Consider the following 21,525-nt stretch of genomic DNA (forward strand, 5'->3'; position numbering starts at 1 on the left):
TTTCAAGTATTTCAGTTTGTTTTTTTTTCAGTATCTCTAACTCTTTATTGAAATGATCTCTTGCTTCCCGTATTTGGTCTTTTAACTGTTGATTGGTGCGATCATTTAATGCCTGCATTTGCTCTTTCATCTCCTCCTTCAATGCCTGCATTTGCTCTTTCATCTCCTCATTTGTTTCCCTGATTGTTTTAATTATGTACATTCTGAACTCCCTTTCTGACATTTCTTCTGCTGTGCTGTCATTGGGTTTTATTGATGTAGTATCTAGGTTTGTTTGGGACATTTTCTTCCCTTGTTTTCTTATATTGGTCAGCTGTCAGTGGGACCCTGAGATATTGCAGATTTCCTCTATTGGCTTATAGTGTCCCTGTAGATTTCCAGTGTATCACCTCCCAGCCTTCAGTAGCCTGATGTCTTGGAGGAATTTGATAATGCAGTGCATCTGAAGAAAGCTGCCCCTAGCCCCCTACTGGTTCCAGGGTTTGGAGCTGGCTCTGTGCGGAAAGGCTCTCACAGGGGGCCTGCACCATGCAGCTGGCCGTGTGGGAGGAGCCCACCGCCGGAGTGTGGAAGGCTACCTGGGGAAGACTCTAGCTGCCCTGCCCTGCTCTGATAAGCCACCCCTATCTGTGCCTGCTGCCCAGGCCAAGTTTCGCCCAGTGGGGGAGACTCACCCCGTGACTCTATTTTTGTCCAAGTCTCTCAAAGCCTCCCCTTCTTTAGTCCTGGGTTCTGGAGCGACTGGGGGTGCAGTCACCCTCTAGGCCGCCATCTTGGATCGCCCCGTGGAAAGAGCCTGCGGCCGGAGTGGACAGAGCCGCCTGGAGAAGTCTCTGGCTGCCCTGCCCTGATCCCAGAGGCTGCTTGCGGATCAAAGCTCTCCCTTGGCTTGGGGACTTGTGGCTGGCTCTATGTAGAAAGGCTCTCACTGGGCGGTCTGGTCCGAGAAGCTAGCCTTGAAAGGCACCTCCCACCACAGTGGTCCAGGCTGCTTGGGGAAGTCTCTGGCTGCCCTGTCCTGGTCCCTGAAGCTGCTTGCGGGCCGGAGTACGCCGTGCTGGCTCTGGGACTTGGAGCTTGTTCTGGTCAGAAAGGCTCTCACCTCTCACTGGGGGGCCTGCTCCGAGAACCTGGAGAAGCTGGCTGTGTGGGCGGGGCCCACCAACGGAGTGCGCAGGGCTGCCTGTGGAAGACTCTAGCTGCCCTGCCCTGCTCCGATAAGCCACCTCTATCTGGGCCTGCCACCCGGGCCGAGCTTTACCCAGTGGGCAGACTCACCCTTGGCTCTATTTCAGTCCGAGTCTCTCAATGCCTCCCCTTCCTAACTCCTGGGTTCTGGAGTGACTGGGGGTGCAGTCACCCTCTAGACCGCCATCTTGGATCACCCCGTGGAAAGAGCCTGTGGCCGGAGTGGGCAGAGCCGTCTGAAGAGGTCTCTGGCTGCTCTGCCCTGATCCCAGAGGCTGCTTGTGGATCGAAGCTTTCCCTTGGCTCGGGGACTTGTGGCTGGCTCTATGTAGAAAGGCTCTCACTTGGCGGTCTGCTCCGAGATGCTAGCCTTGAAAGGCACCTCCCACCGCAGGGGTCCAGGCTGCTTGGGGAAGTCTCTGGCTGCCCTGTCCTGGTCCCTGAAGCTGCTTGTGGGCCCGAGTACGCCGTGCTCGATTTTTAATCTTAATACATTTGGGAGATAGTAATAGACAATACTTAGGAATTTACTTCCTCCATTTAAAATATCTACTTCAGCTGAGTGCTATGATACACCTCTGTAGTCCTAGTAATTCAGAAGGCTGAGGCTAGAGGATCTCAAGTTTGAGGCCAACCTCAGCAATTTAGTGAGACTCTGTCTCAAAATAAAAAATAAAAAGAGCTGGAATTGTGATTCAGAGGTAGAGCACCCCTGGGTTCAATCCCTAGTACTAAATAAATAAATAGATAAAATACCTACTACAGGCTTAGGGATATGACACAACAGTATAATTCTTGCCTAGCATGTACCCTAAGCCCTGGATTGGACCCCAACTCTAAAAACAAAACAAAACAAAAACTGATTTCTTTTAGGAATAAATCTGTTGTCTCATTATTCTAATGACAAGCTGTTAGCCTTGCTGTGTCCTGGAATAGAAAATAAAACAAAGGATGCAATTTCAAAGATAAAAGAAAATATTTGTCATCTATTATTGCCACATACTGTGTAGGAAAGATAATTTGTTAACATAAGATTATAAAACACAAGGCAGTAGTGATTTGGAAATACTTCTCTAGATTTTCCAGGGTCATGAAAAACTATGAGGCCTCTAACCTCATAATTTATAACCTCATGTGAAGTCAGTTAACTATGTTTTGGGTCATCCATGTCCTGGCAGCTGTTTGTCAGTTGACCCTGTTGCTTTCATTGAGCAATTACTGCAGTTACAGCATCTAAGCATTGGCAAGGACATAAACAATCAGATCTGATTTGATTAACAACAGTGATAGCACAAAGTCACTCCATAATATTGACACGTCACTATCTTAAAATGTATCTGGTTTCCCACCTCCCACCTTTTAATTTCTTTGCAATACTGGGTATTAAACCCAGGGTCCTCTACCACTGAGCTACATCACCAACCACTTTTTAAATTTTATTTTGAGACAGAGTCTCACTAAGTTGCTCAGACTTTCCAAGTGGCTGGGATTACAGAAGTGTGCGGCACTGCAAATGCTCAACCCAATATTAATTTTTTTTTTTTGTATCAAGGATTGAACCCAGGGATGCTTTACCACTAAGCTACATCCCCAGCCCATTTTATTTTTTTTTATTTTGAGACAGGGTCTAAGTTGCTAAGACTGGTCTCGAACTTGCAATATTCCTGCCTCAGCCTCCAAAGATGCTGGGATTACAGGTGTGTGAAACCATGCCTGGCTGACTTTTAAATAGCTTATTATGGAAAGGATGTTTGTAGGCATGACATTGATAAAAACCTAGGTAATTTTTCCTGAGGTGCCGAATACCCTACTACCATTCATTAGGGGGTGCTTAGTAGTCAGCTACTGAGAAACTGGAAACAGTGTGCGTACTTCTGTAATCCCAGCTACTTGAGAGTCTGAGGTAGGAGGGAGGATCCCAAGTTCAAAGTCAACCAGGCTCAAAATAAAAAAGTTTCTACTGAGGTAATATCTTTGAATATTTTCTACTTGAAATCATATGCATCACTATGATAGGTAGGGGCATAATTTCATAATCAAGTATGCAGTGAGATTTTCACAAGAGGTGCAATTTCCCTTGTAGAAGAAGAGAGTAGTGAGTTAGGTGTTAAGAATTCTTGTTTTAACTGAGAGGAAATGGCACATGACTGTAATCCCAGCTACATGGGAGACCAAGGCAGGAGGATCACAGTTCAAGGTCAACCTTGGCAATTTATCAAGACCCTGTCTCAAAATAAAAATGAAAAGGACTGGGGATGTAGCCCAGTGGGATAGTACTCCTTAGTTAGATCCCCAGTGCCATGAGAAAAAAAAAAAAAAGAATTCTAGTTTTAGTTCTGTCGTAATTATGTAGCTTTGTACAACTCTAATCTGTTTAGATATCCATTCATCTGTCCAATGGAATTCTTTGATTTTTCTGCTCCACTGATGTTGTTAATTTGTCACTAAATAGATTTATTAAATGTTGAAGGTAATGAGGATATAGAGATAGTAACACTCTACCTTAAATCATCACTTAGTGAGGGACACAGACAATAAACTAACCTACACATGGTAACATATGTGTGTAGAATAGATTCCCAGATGACAGACAGGGGGCCCTAACTCATCTAGGGATAAGCTGAGTCTTGAAGAAAGATTGGGAGTTGCAGGTAAATGAGGTTGGAACAACATTCCAGGGAGTGAAACAGCTGGGCACAGCTGTGATGTGTGAGCACAGGATATAGTTGGAGAACAAGTATTTTTTTCACCATTGGAGTCAAGCAGAATATTGGAAAATGGTCAAGCTGAAAATGGGTTGGGTCAAAGTGGCTTTGTGTACCATTCCACTAATCTGAAGTTGATTCTGATTGGGATAGAGACTATCATTGACAGTTTTTAAGTTGGGGAACAATGTGATTTAATATTAGAAAGATTTCTGGGTAGGAGCAGTATGAAAGATTGATTGCAAGGAATGAGGCCTGACTCAGGGGAATCACACAGGATATTATAACTTTATCCAAAGAGGAAATGATGAGGGTCCAATTATTGTCATCATGGTGATAAAGACAGAGATTAAAGGTGAGATATGATATGCTTAAGAGGGGTATGCAAAGAACCTTGAGAACTATCAGATGTAGGGGTGAACAATTCAAAGATGATGCCATAATTTTCAGCTTATGCATTTGGATGGATGTAGATAAAGACTGAGATAAGTAATATAGAGTAACAAAATAATGGAATTTGTTGTTTTTGTGGTTGCCCAACATTTGAACTCCCTTCTTTTGGAAGGGCAACTCTCCACAGTATGAGTCTTAGCTATTGTCAGAGGTCACCTCTCACTGTAGAAACTGAAACTCACTCACTTTTCTAGCCTCCTTTGCAGCTAGGACAGAACTACATGCCCTAAACTCAGCTGACCAGAAGTTCTAGTCCTAGAGTTTAAACCGGAACCAATGATACAAATAATCCATTCTTGTGGTGGCAGTGGTGGTAATGGACTTTCTGCTGTGTTGCGGTCAGCAGCTAACAGCTGGTAGCCACTGTGTGGCTGTGGTTCTTGGCATCACTATCAGTCCCACCAGGTGGTTTCTGTGGAGTGATCCTAGTTGTCACCTCAACTTCTGTCCAGATTGTCTTGGACTTCCCTGATTCCCAAACCTGGTTTTCTAGGCTTCCTAGTAACTCCACTTCAGTTTTAATCAGTTAGAGTAAGTTTGTCATGCTTGCAACTAGGTCTCTGATGGATATTAGCAAACTTGGATGGTGAAATCATGTGGGGCTGTGGAGAACATATTACTGTGCTTTTGTACAGCCAAGACTTTCTGAACAAATGTTACTGAAACTTGGTTCTAACAAACCCTGAAAGGTAATTTATGACTAATTAGATAGTGGGAGAATTCCAGATTTACCTAGAGAGGTGCAAGTTTACATTTCAATGGGGGCTGAGAGCAAGGACTCCAGGCATCCCTGGGTTGTAAAGCTAGAGAGAGACAATGAATCTCTTTCCCAAGAGGTTTATTTACATGAGAATTCAGGGTCCTTTCAATTCATTCCAAAGAGACTTTCAGCAAGGAAGAGATAGATGCCACTCTTTCTTTTATATAAATATCCAGATTTTTTTGTCAGCATTCTTTTCCAACAACACAAGTTTTATATTTGTAGAGTAGTGTCTGCCTTTTGTTACATCATCCCAGTGGAAAGATTCAGGGGATGGGGATTCACAGTTGTTATTTGCTTTGAACTTTATAATTAGTCTTTACTTCAGGAACCTCATGTGTGCATTCAAGATAATATTAATCGATATGGCAGGATAGGAGGAAATAGTGAATATGTTCATGTATCTGGAGACATCAATGGACTGGAGATAGCAGTTTTTAGGAGGTAATGGAGGAAGGACAAGGACATTAAAAATTTGGAGTAGTGACAAAAGATGAAAACTGGTGGCACTAAGAAAAAATTGTACTGTGTTACGGTTTGGATGTGAGTTGTCCCCCCAAAAGCTCACATGTGAAAAAATGCAAGAAGGTTTAGAGGAGAAATGATTGGATTGTGAGAGTCTTAACCCAATCAGTGAATTAATCCCCTGATAGGGATTAAATGAATGGTAACCAAAGTGGAAGGTGTGGCTGGAGGAGGTGGGAATTGGGGTGTGGCTCTGGGGTATATATTTGTTTCTGGCAAGTGGAGACTCTCTCTTCTGCTTCCTGATCACCATGTGAGCTGCTTCCCTCTGCCACACTCTTCCTCCATGATGTTCTGTCTCACCTCAAGCCCTGAGGATGGAGCCAGCCTTCTAGGGACTAAGACCTCTGAAACTGTGAGCCCTTAAATAAACCTTTTCTCTTATACAATTGTTCTGGTTGGGTCATCTAGTCACAGCAGCAAAAAAGATGACTAAAACATACTGGTAGAGGACTGCTAGCTAGGAAGAAACTCAAAGAACTGAGAGCTTGAGACCTGCAGCCTACACATCCCTGGGACAGGTTCTAATCGACTAATCAGTAAATTAGAATATGAACAATTTTCTCTCTTAACCTCATTCATGTTAATGAGTATTTTTGTTCCTATACTTGCCAAGTACCGTGCATGGTTCTGAGGAGGTTACTGGTTTAGCAGTAAACCACACCTCAGTGAAATTTTCAAGATGAAAAAAGTTCTGGAGGACTGGGGATATATAGCTCAGTGGTAGAGTGCTTACTTAGTGCTTATGAGGTTCTCAGTTCAATTTCTGGCACTGCAGGAAAAAAGAGTTTTGGAGATGGATAGTTGTGGAGAGAGGTGACTTGGATCATAGTCTTTGACTGCTTCTGGGTTGTGGCTGTGATACTCTGGGACTTTCTGTGCAAAGGTGCAGAACAAGATTGCCCAGTTGCTATAGTGATGCCCTGCCTGAGTAGGTTCTGTGCAAGGCACGAAACCATCAGTCTTGACCTCAAGTTCAGACACCAGCTTCTGGGGATACAGAATTATGAGCATAGTAAGATAATTAAAAGTGTTTACAAACTTTTCAATACCTTTGTTCAAATTAAATACCAGAAATGTGCTTTGAATTTTGCAAAGGCCATTCTACTCTCTATGTTGGGAGACATCTCTTTCCTCCCTAGGCCCCTCAGGTCTTTTTGTCCTGGGAATAATAAATTTAATGTATGTTGGCTGCTTTTTTGCGGCCTATGAGCCAGGATACTTACTCTGAGTGTTGTATCTACAGCAGTGGGGGAGGTAGTAGAGAAGAAAGAGGATTTCACCATCAAATATTCAGTGAAAAGGAATACCAGAATTAACTAGCGGTGATGTGAATTAGGTTAACATGACGACTGTGCCAAGTCCTCGTTATTGGAGCACACGCCAATCACAGAAGACCCTCAGAGGGAAACACACATCTTCAAAGCAGGTAGGGTAACATTGGTATTCGTGTTCAGTTCAGTTCTTTTCGCCTTAGCCTTGCTTGGGGTCTGACCCCTGCATGTACTTCATGGGTCAGCCAGAGATGTGGGCAAATTTAAATGCCAAATTGGAACTCTCCTGCTTTGGTTTATTCTTTTCAGAATTTCCCTATGGACTTTGTAGGAGCTGTTTTCCTGTTTGAGCTAGTGAAACAGTGATTTTTTCTACTTTAATTGTAGCTGTCTAATGCCAACTGGGATCTGCCCCACTTCCAGCAAGAATAAGATTCATCCATTATCCCTGCTTTCAAATGTTGACTCCCATTCAGTTTTTGTCAGCTTTGTTCCCTTTCCAGTGCCTTCAGGTACTTACTTTAAAAAAATTTTTTTTTTGCAGATTTTTATTTATTTTTGTGAGAATCTTGTTTCAATAGGAACAACATGGTCATTTCTCTTATCCAGCTTCGATTCTTCAGTTGATCACTGTAGTTACTCCCTTGCACATGCCTAAACTTCTTTGCTTCTTTCACCCCTTAGCATATTCACCTGGAAATCCCCAGGCTTAATTAAATACAACTTTCCATCTGGTCCAGAACTACATCCAAGAAGCCAAAATTGGCTGTATAAAAATACAAATGCTAACTAGTCTCACTTTAAATGAATGACAGAGCAGAATTGCTATACTTCCTTAGTTGAGCCCTTCTCTTATTTCCTTAAGTAACTTATCTCATATTGTTTTTTCTCTCTACTAACTCCAGTGCTTCACTCTCAGCTTGCAATTTATTTAATGATGTAATAGCAGCAATAAGAAGAGAGTATTCATGTGTTGCCACCGGTACATCTGCCAATTGTGTGCTTTACACCAATGAATTTTGCCTTTTCTCCTATGACCTTAGAGTCTGTCTAACTTCCTGTCTGAGGTCTCCCTTGAGCACTGGGTTCCATCCTTACTTCCCTATTCACAAAGAGCAATTGTCCTCTCTCTGTGTTATTATTCACTTTCTCCCCTATACTTAATATTTCTATAGCAGTATACAAACATGTTATAATATTGCCCAACTTAAAATATAAGTGAAATGTAGTGTAGATTCCTATGTTATCCTCCACTTGTTGCCCCATTTCTGCATTCTCCTTTAAAACCAAGTTAATTGCTGGGCTCAGTAGTTTGTTCAGAAACTTGGGAGGCTGAGGCAGAAGGATTGCAAGTTTCAGACCATCCTTGGCAACTTAGTAAGATCCTGTCTCAAAAAAAAAAAAAAAAAAAAAAAGGTTGCAGATATAGCTTAGTGGTAGAGCGCCCTGGTTCAATCCCAGTAGCACAGGAGAGAGAGAGAGAGACAGAGACAGAGAGAGAGAGAGAGAGAGAGAGAGAGAGAGAGAAAGAGAGAATGAATTGTGAAAGAATTATTCTGACTGCCACTACTTTTTCACCTCGTATTCTCTCTGTCGTTGTTGTTGTTATTATTATTATTATTTTGTACTGGGGATTTAACCCAGGGGCACTCAACTACTGAACTGTACACTCCAGGCTTTTTTATGTTTTATTTTGAGACAGGGTCTTGAAAGTTGCTTAGGACCTTGTTAAGTTGCTGAGACTGGCTTTGAACTTGTGATTCTCCTGCTTCAGCCCTCTGTGTCTTTTGAATTATAGGCATGCACTACCATGTCCAGCTCTCACTGTCTTTAAAAAATTAGTAGGTAAAACATTTATATAAATTCAAATTTAGATGTTATAAGGGGGTACCCAGTGCTCCTGTGTCCCAATAAACTAGTTTTTCAACTTGGAGACAATGTTAGCAGTAAATTGTGCATATCCAACACACATGCAGTTATGTAGTCTTTTTTTCTTTTAATAATGTTAACACACTATAAATTTCCTTCTGTACCTTGATTTTTACCCCGACTTAACAATACTTCTTGGAAATTATTCAATATCAATAGAGTCATTTCAGCATAAAATAGAAAGCATTTTTTCATTATTTTTATGATACTTCGTGACATATATCACAGTTTCACTAATTCTTTATTGCCACTACGAATAATGATATAAAAATCATCTCTATATCTGTAATTTTGCACGAATTTAAATGTATCTACAGGATAAAGTGTAAGTTGAATTGCTTGATCAAAGATATATGCATTTGAAATTTGAAATTTGATAGATATTGCCAAATTGTCCTCCAAACGGGTTATACAATTAACATCTGCAGTGATATAGCAAAGTGGTTCCATTTTCCATTAAACCTATTCCAATCAGGTTTTATAGTCATCTTTCCATCAAAACCATAAGTTTAAAGGATATGAAATCTTTATGTTGTCAAATCCAATCATTGATCTTCAATTTTCGTACTCTAACAGGAGCATTAAAATACTTTAGAAGTTTTCTTCACATGACTCATGTCCACCAACTGTCTGATTGCTCCTTCTTACACTGCTTTGCTAGATCCACCTCCACTTGCCTATCTGTAAATGTTGGATGTCTTACTACTTCAAATTTCTCTGTCTCTCTTATTTTCCCTAAGTGATTTTGTTCAATTGTGTGGTTTTATTACAATCCACTGCTGACAACTCTTTTTTCTTTGTTTATTGTGGTACTGGAGATTGAACTCAGTGGCATTCTACCACTGAGCTACCTCCCCAGTCCTTTTCACTTTTTATTTTTAGACAGGGTCTTGCTAAGTTACCTAGTGCTTTGCTAAATTGCTGAGGCTGGCCTTGAACCTGCAGTCCTCCTGCCTCAGCCTCCTGAGTCACTGGGATTGCAGGTATGCACCACCATGACTGGCTCCTCTTACATATCTGATAAACATCTTAAATTTAAGGGACTCTGTTTCCTCCCTACCCCAACCACTCTTTCTCCAGTTACCGCCCTATCAATAACTGGCAGCTCCATCACTGGGTAACTCAGGCCAAAATCCTTAGAAGTCTTAGATTCTTGATGCCTCTCTTTTTCTCAAACCCTTTTTCTCATTCCCAGTAAATTCTCAAAAGCCATCATTTCTCACCACCTTTACTAAAACAATTTTGGTCCAAGGCACTATCATCCCTCACTGAGCTCTTAGTTTGTTTTCTTACAGCCCTACAGTTTGCTATCTACTCAATAGCTAGGACAGTATTTTAAGAAATGTACATTGTATTACATCACTCCACTGGTTCAAATCAGTTAGTGGCTCATCAAACTCTCCTAATCTATCCTACCATGTCTTTCACCTTATTTCCTAGCTCTTTCACCCAAGCTCCCTCTACTCTTTTTTGCTGTCATTGTTGGGAGTGGGGTGCTGGGGATTGAACCCAGGGCCTTGTGCATGCAAGGCAAGCACTCTACCAACTGAGCTATATCCCCAGTCTCCCTCTACTCTTAGTAGGCTTTGTACTGTTCCTCAAATAGTCCAACTTTCCCACATTATGAATTTTGTACTTGTGATTCTTCATTTGGGGGGACACTTTTAAATATCTAGTATCAGGTTATTTATCCTTATTTCTGTATTTTACATTTTCTTTAATGGAATGTAAATCCACAAGGACAGGGTAAAATCTGTATTATTTAATACTACATCACCAGTACCTAGAACAGCACCTGAAACAGAATAGATACACAATAAATGAGTTCATTAAATAAAAGTGTAGTATTTTAATCTATCTGCTATATCTTTTACCTTTCTCCCATCTCCACCAATAGCTCTCACTTGTTATTTTCTTGTGGATAAAGATAGTGCCTTATATTTATGAGTGTCTTTTTCAGCACAAATTATAGTTCTGCAACCTATACCACGTATTGAACACATGATGAAATAGGGATCTGTACTAACGAAGAAGTATTGGAAAGATGAAAGCTCATTTCTTTTAATTTCTTAGTCTGATTCCACAAATGTTTGAAGTTATAATCAATAAGGGGACTGGGGGAGCTAGCTCAGGGGTTGAGTGCGTGCTTACCATATATGAAGCCCCAAGTTCAATCCCCTGCACTAAAAATAACTAAATTAGTAAAGAAAAAAACGACAGTTGCTGTTATCATCATTTTGCCTGCCAGGTGACCCTGGCATACAAGATAGTCATCCAAGTGTTTTGTCCCCACCACTGACACCTGGGTTGTTTTTCTTTCTTTTCTTTTTCTTTTGTAGAGCCTCATGCATGCTAGGCAAGCTCTCTACCATTGAGTTACACCCCAGTCCATTTTCTTCTGTTTTTTTTTTTTTTTTTTTTTTTCCCTTTTGGATGCTGGGGATTGAATCCAGGGCCTTGTGCTTATAAGGCAAGCACTCTACCAACTGAGCTATCTCCCCAGCCCTCATTTTCTTCTGTTCTTAAACAACTCTTCTGATTCTTTATTTACTTTTTTGAGGAGTTAGGGAAGGAACCCAGGGTCTTCCACGTACTAGGCAAGTGGTCTACCCAGAGCTACACCCCAGCTACCAGACTGTATCCTAACTAATGCTTTGATATGTTAATAGTTTTTGAGAAAATCCAAGTACATTCTAGCTGGTCCACCCTGTCTGTCTGAGCATTTAAACCCTTTCCTCTTTCCTCATGGTGTGGGGATCTGTCTTTCTTGCTGTTGCCTATGACATACTTTGGCCTATCCATCTCTTTCTTCAATCTCTTGGCACCTTCTGCCTTTATCTGTTCTCATTCATGGGTGTTTTTCAGAAAACATTATCCCATTGAATGTGATTTTATGTAAATTAAGCCTGCATAATACAGATGTGGAAAACCTGTACTCAGATGACAGATGCATTTATGAAATGGATCTAGCATAGGATGATCGCAGACTCATGGATGATACTGAGCTGCTCCAGACTCAGGCTACTTAGAAACACAGCATTTGCATAAGAACAGCAAGGAATACAGCAATATGCATTCATCTGCAGGTCCACTGCATCGAAGTGGAGGAAAGGACAAAATCAAACACGTATAACAATAAATTCAAATGCCTCAGACCTAGCTTTGTGAGAAATGGATGACTCAAATTTAAAATTACTGTCTTCCTCCATGAAAATCTGTCAAAAAGGGTTTTGTTGTGGTTGTAGCTCTGTGGTGGAGCACTTGCCTATCATGAGATCCTGGGTTTGATTTCCAATACCAAAAACAAAAGGTGTGCATAGAACTTTTGTATTAGCGTTTCTCCCTCAAAAGGTCTACTGTAATCCTGACTACCACTGACTTTCAAGTCATCTTCAGCTCTTACCCATCTAGTCCATCAACCACCTAGATTCTAGATTCTGCATCCTGGTAATCCACAGTACTTATGCCCATCTTCATTGTTCATTCTACCTTAATAAGTCGTATTTCCACTCACCTGTATGATTGCAGTAGCCTCTTAACTCATCCAGCTGTTACTACTCTTTCCCACTACACTCTGATGATGTTGCCCCTCACTGCTTGTGGAACAGGCTTCAAGCTCTTAAGCATGTCATTCACGGCTAACTGAAATCTGGCTAAACATGTAAGCCTTAATTCTCCAATTACCCATAAGCCTCGGCTAAATCAGCTATTAATGCTCAACAAATATCAGCTGTTATTATTTGTTGTTAAGCAGATTGTCCTGCTCCTTTCTGTTGCCCATGTGTAAATGTGACCTGCTTCAGGCATGAAATCTCCCTGTTCTACTCCCTCCCTACCCTGTAAGTGGTGACTGTCCCTCACATTCCCAGGGTCATTGGTAAAACTTGAAGGATTCTCCACGGTTTGCTGTGTTTCACTATCACATTTATACGTGTCTTAACTTTTCAGAAGTTGAATTCTTTGAAAATATAAAAATGTATGTGTTGAACTTGGAACTAAGTTACCCAGGGGGAACTCACCAGCACCTTCTTTTTTTTTTGTCTCTAGTATTTTGGGATTGGTTTATTTTCACCAGCACCTTTTATCTAACCAAAATTAAATGTTTAAAAAAGACAGAACTTCAATGAAATGGGGGAATCAAAGTACAAATAAAAATGGTTGCAAATACCCAAGTTCAATGATACTAGTTTTCTTTATATATAAATACATAGAATATATATATAGTATATATTATATATACATACATATATACATTATATATACATATATACATTATATATATATTATATATATATGTTGTAGGTGGACACAATACTATTTATTTATTTATTTATTTATTTATTTATTTATTTTATGTTGACCTGTGCCTCACATGTGCTAGGCAAGTGTTCTACCATTGAGTCACACCCCCAGTCCTGTTAACTAGTTTTCTTGACATTATTATTTTTGGTTGGAAATAATTTTTCATGCTACTCTCCGAAGTGATCACTAAGGTCACTGAACTTACTATAAGCTTCAGAAAATTCATTCATAAGACTAATTATTGATTTTACTTATTATTAAAGTCACAGACTTTTACAAATCCCTTAATGGTTAAAATTTTAAAATTCTCAGTATGAGTCACATTTTGGATGTTATTTATGTCTACTGATATCCTAATGCCTTATCATGGAAGACCCAGTACTGCTTTTTTTTTTTTTTTTTTTTTTTTTTTGCGGTACTGGGGATCGAACTCAGGGCCTTGTGCTTGCGAGGTAAGCACTCTACCAGCTGAGCTATCTCCCCAGCCCGGTACTGCTTTTTTTAAACATTTTTTTTAGATGTTGATGGACCTTTATTTTATTCATTTATTTATATGTGGTACTGAGAATCGAATCCAGTGCCTCACACATGCTAGGCTACCACTGAACCACAACCCCAGTCCCCAGCACTGCTTTTATATTAGCAGATACCCTGAAATTTTGCAGTAGATATATGAAATTTTGAGGCATCAAATTTATTGTAAGCATAGCCAAAAGCTCCTACTTTACACAATTTATGTGATTTGTGAAAATCCTATTATTTACATTTCTCCTAAGAGCTAATACATTTTTAATCCTAACATAACATGAAAGTAGGCTTGCAATAATATACTCCTGAAAAAGTTCTGGTGGCCTAAAATTTCTGTCAGCTCCTGTTAGCATCTACTTCCCATTGGAGACACACACAGAAGAGAATTGATATGTATGGAGCTGATTCATAGTTAGATAGTGATCCCCCCCCACAGGGCCTCGTATGTGTTAGATAAGCAGCAGTTTACCACTGAACCATGCCTCCAGTTCCTAGATAAAGATTTTAACTTAAATTTCCTCAATATTTGTTGTGTTATCTCAGAACTCAAGAAAATAGAAAACTTATTTTAGTGTGGTTAGATTTTTCCAGGAATAATTCTCTCCACATATTAAGCTAGATGTGGCAACTGAAGAGGAAAATATCTACCCTGTCCCTTTATTATTTCATCTCAGTCTTAGAGAAGAAACTTTTTTGCATTGATAGAATATACATGTATTCACTTTGTGTCATAAGAGATATTAAACTATCTTTCTGTTGGAGGGGCCATGTTTTACATTTCTTGAGAGTAGTATAGAATAAACATCTTCAGTTTGTTGGGTAGTTTGTCTTTTGATTGACTGGAGTTCTTCAAGTAAAAATGCTTTCTAAGATATTTCTTTTTTTTAAATTTTTTTGTTTGTTTTTAGTTGTAGATGGAAACACCACCTGTATTTTATTTATTTATGTGGCACTGAGGATTGAACCCAGTGCCTTACGCATGTGAGGCAAGCACTCTACCACTGAGCTACAACCCCAGTCCCTGAGATATGTTCTTTGTGAATATTTCCTCTTATGGAAAAAATGCCTAGTCCTTTTTACAATAATGTCTGCTAAGAAGTTTTTAAAAATTAACATCAAATTTTGCCTTTATGCTCTTTTGCTTTGTGTGTTCTGTTCAAGAAGTCTTTGCCTCCTCCCAGGTCATGAAAATAGTATCATATATTTTCTTCTAAAAGCTTTATAATTTTTGCTCTTATGTTATATTCATGATCTCTTTTTAATTAACTGGTACACATGGAGAAGTGGTGGGGGGAGAAAAGAAGGCAGGGAAGGAGAAAGACACAGTGTTTAAGTTCCAGAAACTTCTTCAGAAGGATAAGGAAGGTTTTTTCTGACAGCTCTGAGCAACTTCTCATTTCTCATTGGTCTAAATTGTGAACTACCAATGGTCAGCAGTGGCCTAGTATGAGATTAGGCCCCTGAGCTAAATGCCCCTAGCGACAGGGGTAGAGTCTACACATGGGCTGTATAGAAGTGTGGGCACCCGAATCAAAGTAGGATTATAATTAATGTTAAGAGGGGAAAAGGAGAGTGATACCATGGAATAAAAGAACCTTCGGCCATATCTCAACAAAATGAGATATGCAAGCTGTTACTTGGATTCTGATTCAAAAGAGTAATTTGCTAAAAATGTAAGACCCACATCTATAGTTCTAGTACTTCGGATGTTGAGGCATGAGAATCACAAGTTTAATTATTTTAAATTTTTTTCATTTTTAAAATTTTTATTTTAGAAAAATAAAAAGGGCTGGGGATGTAACTCAGTGGTAGAGTGGTAGAATGCTACTGGGTTCAATCCTCAGTACCACACACACACACACACACACACACACACAAAAGAAAATGTGTAAGACAACTGAGAGAATTTGAAAATTCTCTGGATATTTGATGCTATCAATTAATTTTAGCAAATATTTTATGTATAATAATTACATTATAATTATTTTGTGGAATCCTTATCTTTGGTAGATATACAGGTGAAATGCTATGATATTTGAGATTTACATTACAGTAATTTACATTACAGTATAGTGTGAGAATGGCAGAATAAATGGGGATATTGACAAAATGAAATTGGTTGGGTGATGAGTTTTATTTTGCTGTTTACTTTTTTTTTAATACACATTTTTTAGTTATCATTGGATCTTTATTTTATTTATATGCAGTGCTGAGGAGCAAACCCAGTGCCTCACACATGCTAGACTCTGTCACTGAGCTACAATCCCAGTCCTGCTGTTTACTTTTTTATAAGAAAATTTTGTAATAAAAATGTAAAAGTCATCCATTAAAAAAAAATGAACATATACATTGTCACAAAAAATAGACTGAATGTTTTGGATACAAAATGATGCCCATTCTATTAATACTTTTCATACACAGTACATCTTGATTTGGGTTGTTTAAAATCATTTTATCACTGCCAGGTGTGGTGGTACATGCCAGTAGCTCCAGTGACTCAGGAGGCTGAGGCAGGAGGATCACAAGTTCAAAGCCAGCCTTAGCAACTTAGTGAGGCCCTAAGCTACTTAGAGATATCGGTCTCAAAATAAAAAGTTTTAAAAGGACTGGGGATGTAGCTCAGTGGTAAAGCACCTCTGGGTTCAATCCCTGGTACCAAAAAAAAAAAAAAAAAAAAATCATTTTAACAGGTTTGACTAGGTAATGAATTTTTAGAGGTAAGAATCATAGTGATCTGAGGGCGTATACAATGATAAGTCTCCTTCACATGGCTGGCCTGGCACAGTCAGGGAACGCCTATGAACAACAGGACACCCTTTGGACTAAATATAAAACTTTTCATAGGCAATAAGAGAGCACAGCTAGCTCTCAGTCCTATGGGGCTAAGGGTCATATCAGAAGATGAGGAGTTAAAAGGTGAACTAGTTTTCAAGGCTATGGGATTGAGATAATCAGACAGGGGATGAAAGGGTGGGAAAGTCAATTTAACCTTCTGAGATTATTATTATTTTTTTTGATATCAGGGATTGAACCCAAGGGTGCTTAACCTCTGAGGCACATCCCCAGCACCCTTTTTAAAATTTTTAATTTTGAGACAGGGTCTCAATAGGTTGCTTACAGTCTTGCGAAATTGCTGAGGCCGGCCTTGAACTGTGATCCTCCTGCCTCAGCCTCTTGAGCCGATGGAATTACAGATGTGCACCACTGCACCTGGCTAGCTGTCTGAGATTATATGGTCAGCAGAAATATCAGTTCTGAAAGTAATGATATTAAGGACTTTCATAGATGATAAGGGCATTCCAGGTGGTAAGGGGCAAATGTGTGCATAGAATAGTCACTAAGGTAACTCCCAGTTACCTTCACCTTATTAGCATGGCAAAACACATCCCTAGGTGGAGACTTAAGATGGTTATGAAACATGCACACATAAAAAAAAAAAGCATGATAAAGAAAAGCACAGGCATGACTGAAGTCCCACCTCTACATGTGATGACATCAAGAGACCAAGATCCTGCCTACCCTGGGGATGGAATAAAAGATATTCCCCTTTCTTCTTTTTTTAAAAGATTTTTTAGTCAGAGATGGACACAATGCCTTTATTTTATATATTTATTTTTATGTGGTGCTAAGGATTGAACCCAATGCCTCACATGTGCTAGGCAAGTGCTCTACCACTGAAACACAACTCCAGCCCCTGCCTTTGTTCTTTCCTTGAGTCAACTTGGGGTCTCTGTCCCTCATGTGTTGTCTCCCTTCTGGCTTGAGCAGAAGTCCTTTATACAGTTTTGTGCATCTTAAATTCTTTCTGGGTTCATTGTTTCTATTAACTCTGGGTCAGTAGTTTTCCATTCCAACAGCTGCTTTTCCTGAAGTCAATGCTATCCTTTACTCATATGTATCTTTTTTTGGTCCTGGGGATTGAACCCAAGGGTGCTTAACTACTTATCTACATCTCAAGTCCTTTTTATTTTTTATTTTGAGACAGGGTCTCACTAATTTAGCCTCACTAAATGGTTGAGGTTGCCCTTGAACTTGAGATCTTCCTGCCTCATCTCTCAGGTCACTGGGATTAGAGGTGTGCACCATCACACACAGCTCTTAGGCATCATTTTTAACGGCTGCAAAATATTACATTATATAAACACCACAACTTAATGAGAAATTTTCTTATTGTTGGGAGGGGTTTATTTTGCAGTTTTTTGTAAAAAATATTTTTATTTGTCTATGGACCTTTATTTTATTTACTTATATGTGGTGCTAAGAATCGAACCCAGTGTCTCACACATGCCAGGCAAGTGCTCAGCAAGTGCTCTTCTGCAACTGATCCGTGACCCCAGCCCCTTTTTTGCAGTTTTAACTTATTTATTCACAAAGTTTTCTGTGCTTTGGATCTTATATCGTTATTACTCTTTCTCTGAAATAGTTACCTAGTTTCAACCAGAGCATTGAAAACATCCTTAATGATCTGATAATTTTTAAAAGGTTAAAATAAAACAAAAAAATCTTCCATCAAGCCCACATCCCACTCTATTTACTTTCCTCTTACTCTTCTTTTCTGACACAGCCTGTAGCATTCATTGAACTTTTGAGGAAACTAACCTCCTCTGTATGGGAGGTCAACCTGTAGGGATGTCATGGACAAATTAACTTTTCATTCCCAGTTATACTCTCTCCTTAAGCCGCAAATGTCATCCATACAGTTATATATCCAGTATGTATCTCTAGCTCGGAATAGTCATGCATGTCCAAGCATCTACCTGATATCCCTACTTCAATACCTCCAAGGCACTTCAAATTTTCCTTGACATGATCTTCTCCGAACCTGATTCTATTCCAGGATTTTCTGTTCCAGAGAATGGTACTATCATACATGCAATTTGAAGAGAAATCCCCGCCCCATTTCCCTTACCCAATCCATCATTAAATATTATTGGTTTTATCACAAAAACAAAAACATTTCTCAATCCAGTTCTACCTTCAGATTTACCTTGCTAAAATAATTATTTTGTCTTCTGCACTGGCGCAACCGACCGCGAGCGGTTGACTTTTGGCTGGGGACTGGCTCCAAGACCCAGCCTTGCAGCCATCCGAGATCCAGTTCGCTCCGCCGCTGGCCTCCAGCGAGAAGGGCGTCCGCGACTACAGGGTGGTGAGGAAACTGCGCCAGTACCCGAGCGTGAAGACGCAGATCGGAGACGGGGTTTCAGCCAAGAGGAACTCCTGAAAGAAGAAAGGACTCTTAGACTACTGCCTGTGGGTGTAGGATGAACTCCTTCTACAGGAGGAGCTAGCGAACACTGTTTCCCAACTCATCCGCGTTAACAGCTCAGAAGCTCCACGTCCTGAGATCTTCATGACTTTTCAAAATTTCTCCGTTCATAGCACTTGAGTACCTTGTTCATTCAAACCTGTTGGCAAACCATGAATAGAGAATGGAAGAGAATAGACAAGCTGGGCCTGGACAAATACGATATGCTCATCCGTGTGGTCCAGAGCCAGTCTTTTGAAGTTCTGAAACGGAACGGCTAGGAAGAAAACCGAATCAAGCTTTTTTCTATATGTTCTGACAAAGGAGTTCCTGTATCCTGAGGGTCAGTCGCCTGATGGAGTGAGATTCCACTTCATTGATATTTGTCTGGATGAACTTTCCAAAATGGGAAGGAAAGAGGTTTTGGTTCAGAACGTCAAGTTTATTGATCCGTTCTGCAAAATTGCTGCCAAGACCAAGGACCACACACTGGTACTGACTATAGCTAGGGTGTTTTTGAAGTCATTCTAGATCACTTTCCGTTTGTACATGAAAAGACAATGGAGGAACAGTAAATGACAGTGGGTGATGGTGACCTCTGAAGAGGAGACTTCTGAAAACCAGGCAGCATGGAGAAAAGCAATCAGCCGAAATAAGACAGCACTGGGAAAATGCCACTCCAGGAGAAACGGGATCAGTGACGAAAGAGAAAGGACTGTGGAATCTTCAAGGACACAGGGCTACTACTCCAGTGCGGCTAAAAGGCTGTTGCTGACCAACTCCTGGAAATAAGGAACAAGAAAAGCATTCCTTCCTTCAACCAGAAGCATCTCTGCAAACTAATCAAAAAGTTCCAAGGTCTCACTAAGGATGACATATCTCAACTCAGTTTTCCTGAGGACCTTTCTGCTGACAAAGATGATCAAACCCTCAGTCAAGAAAGACATAAGAAAAAAAAGATGTAAGCTTTTAGAGAAAGCTGACTTGGAGAAGGAGAAAGAAAACACTCTTTTTTTTTTTTTTTTTTTTGCTGAGGAAGAGGACAGTGAAGGCCACATTCAGAAGAGAAAAAGGAAAAAAAAAAAAAGAACCACACCCAGCCTGAAACTGGGGGCGCCAGGGATGCAGCCACACCCTCAGCACAGAGCAGGGACCCGGCTTCAATTCCTGAGAGGCAGACCCCCATAGGTGCTTTCAGCTTTACCTAGAGCAGGAGTCAAGTCCAGCACCAGGGAGGAGGGCAGCTCAGAGCTCACTGTCCCCATGCACAACAGGAGGAAGAGGCTAAGAAGAAAGAGTCCGAAGGCACAGGGAGAGATCTGGGGGGACTCCGTAGAGCTGCCTCTGGACGACAAGTCTCGGAGCAGCCCTGGCAGCAGTCAGCCTCAGATACCAGCCACCAGAGCTTCCCCAACAGATGAAGCTCAAGTTCTGAAAAGGAAGCAGAAGCTTGGAGTTCTCCTGATCAACTGCACACTGACCCATCCTCCCTTGAACCTAGCAGAGGGAGAGCATGACCAAGCCACCCTGTCCCAGTGCAGGAGGCCACAGACAAAGAAGGCAGAACCCAGCAGCTCTGACCTCTACAATCTGTCCAATGAGAAAACAACAGTTTTGAAAAAGAGGGAGAAAATGAAAGAAATGTTGAACTAGATAGAACACAAAGGAATAGGGGAATCCAAAGTCAGGCAGATCCAAGCTCTGGGAAGCAGTAGAACAGAGAAGGACTATGTGAAGTTTGACACCTATTTCTTACCAAAACCCTTGTTCTTTGGAAAAGTCAAGAGCAGCACTGTCCCCTACTCTGCATAGCTAGCTGGCCAGCTAAACAAAACACCCTCCAGCTCCAAGGAAGTCACCTTTGGATTGAACAGAAACACAACTGCAAAACTGAAGAAGACAGATAAGAGTATGGTCAGTCCCATAGGCTCTTGTCCAAATGGCCTTCAACCCTGAGTAGAGGCCCCTCCATGGAGCCCTGAAGACCCCTGCCAGCTCTCTGACCAGCACTCCCCTGGTAATCAAGAAACTGCTGGCCATCACTCCAAAGAGAAGGCGGACAGCTCTGGACTTATAAGGATAGCAGAGTCTCTTTTAAAAACTGCTTTTGTATAAAATAATCTATACATTATAACTTTAGAAAAAAAAACAAAAAAGATAATTATTTCTTCTTATTTCCTTTTTATTTATTTATTTATTTTTTTAAGATTGGGTTTCACTACATTGCCCAGGCAAATCGCTAACTCCTGGGCTCAAGGGATCCTCCAGTCTCATCCTCCCCAGTAGCTGGGACCACAGGCATGTACCTTTATTCCGGTCTTTAAAAATAATCGTTTCAAGCTGGGCATGGTGGCATGTGCCTGTTATCCCAGCAATTCCAGAGGTTGAGACAGGAGGATTGCAGTTTGAGACCAGCCTCAGCAATTAAGCAAGGCCCTAAACAACTTAGTGAGACCCTATCTCAAAATAAAACATAAAAAGTGTTGGGAACATATCTCAGTGGTAAAGCACCCCTGGGTTCAATCCCCAGTGCTCATATGATAATAATAATAATAATAATAATAATAATAATAATTATTTCTCATATGGACTAACTAGTAGTCCACTAACTAG

The 21,525-nt window shown here is 40.5% G+C and overlaps 1 pseudogene; it reads left to right on the plus strand.

Annotated features, from left to right (window-relative positions):
- The window catches only part of LOC124989224 (ribosomal RNA processing protein 1 homolog B-like), a 60,939-nt pseudogene extending 39,950 nt beyond the window's left edge, over positions 1 to 20,989 (plus strand).
- Positions 20,990 to 21,525: the final 536 nt, after the last annotated feature.

This window comes from Sciurus carolinensis, chromosome 7 (assembly GCF_902686445.1).
Source record: "Sciurus carolinensis chromosome 7, mSciCar1.2, whole genome shotgun sequence".
Lineage (NCBI taxonomy): Eukaryota > Metazoa > Chordata > Mammalia > Rodentia > Sciuridae > Sciurus > Sciurus carolinensis.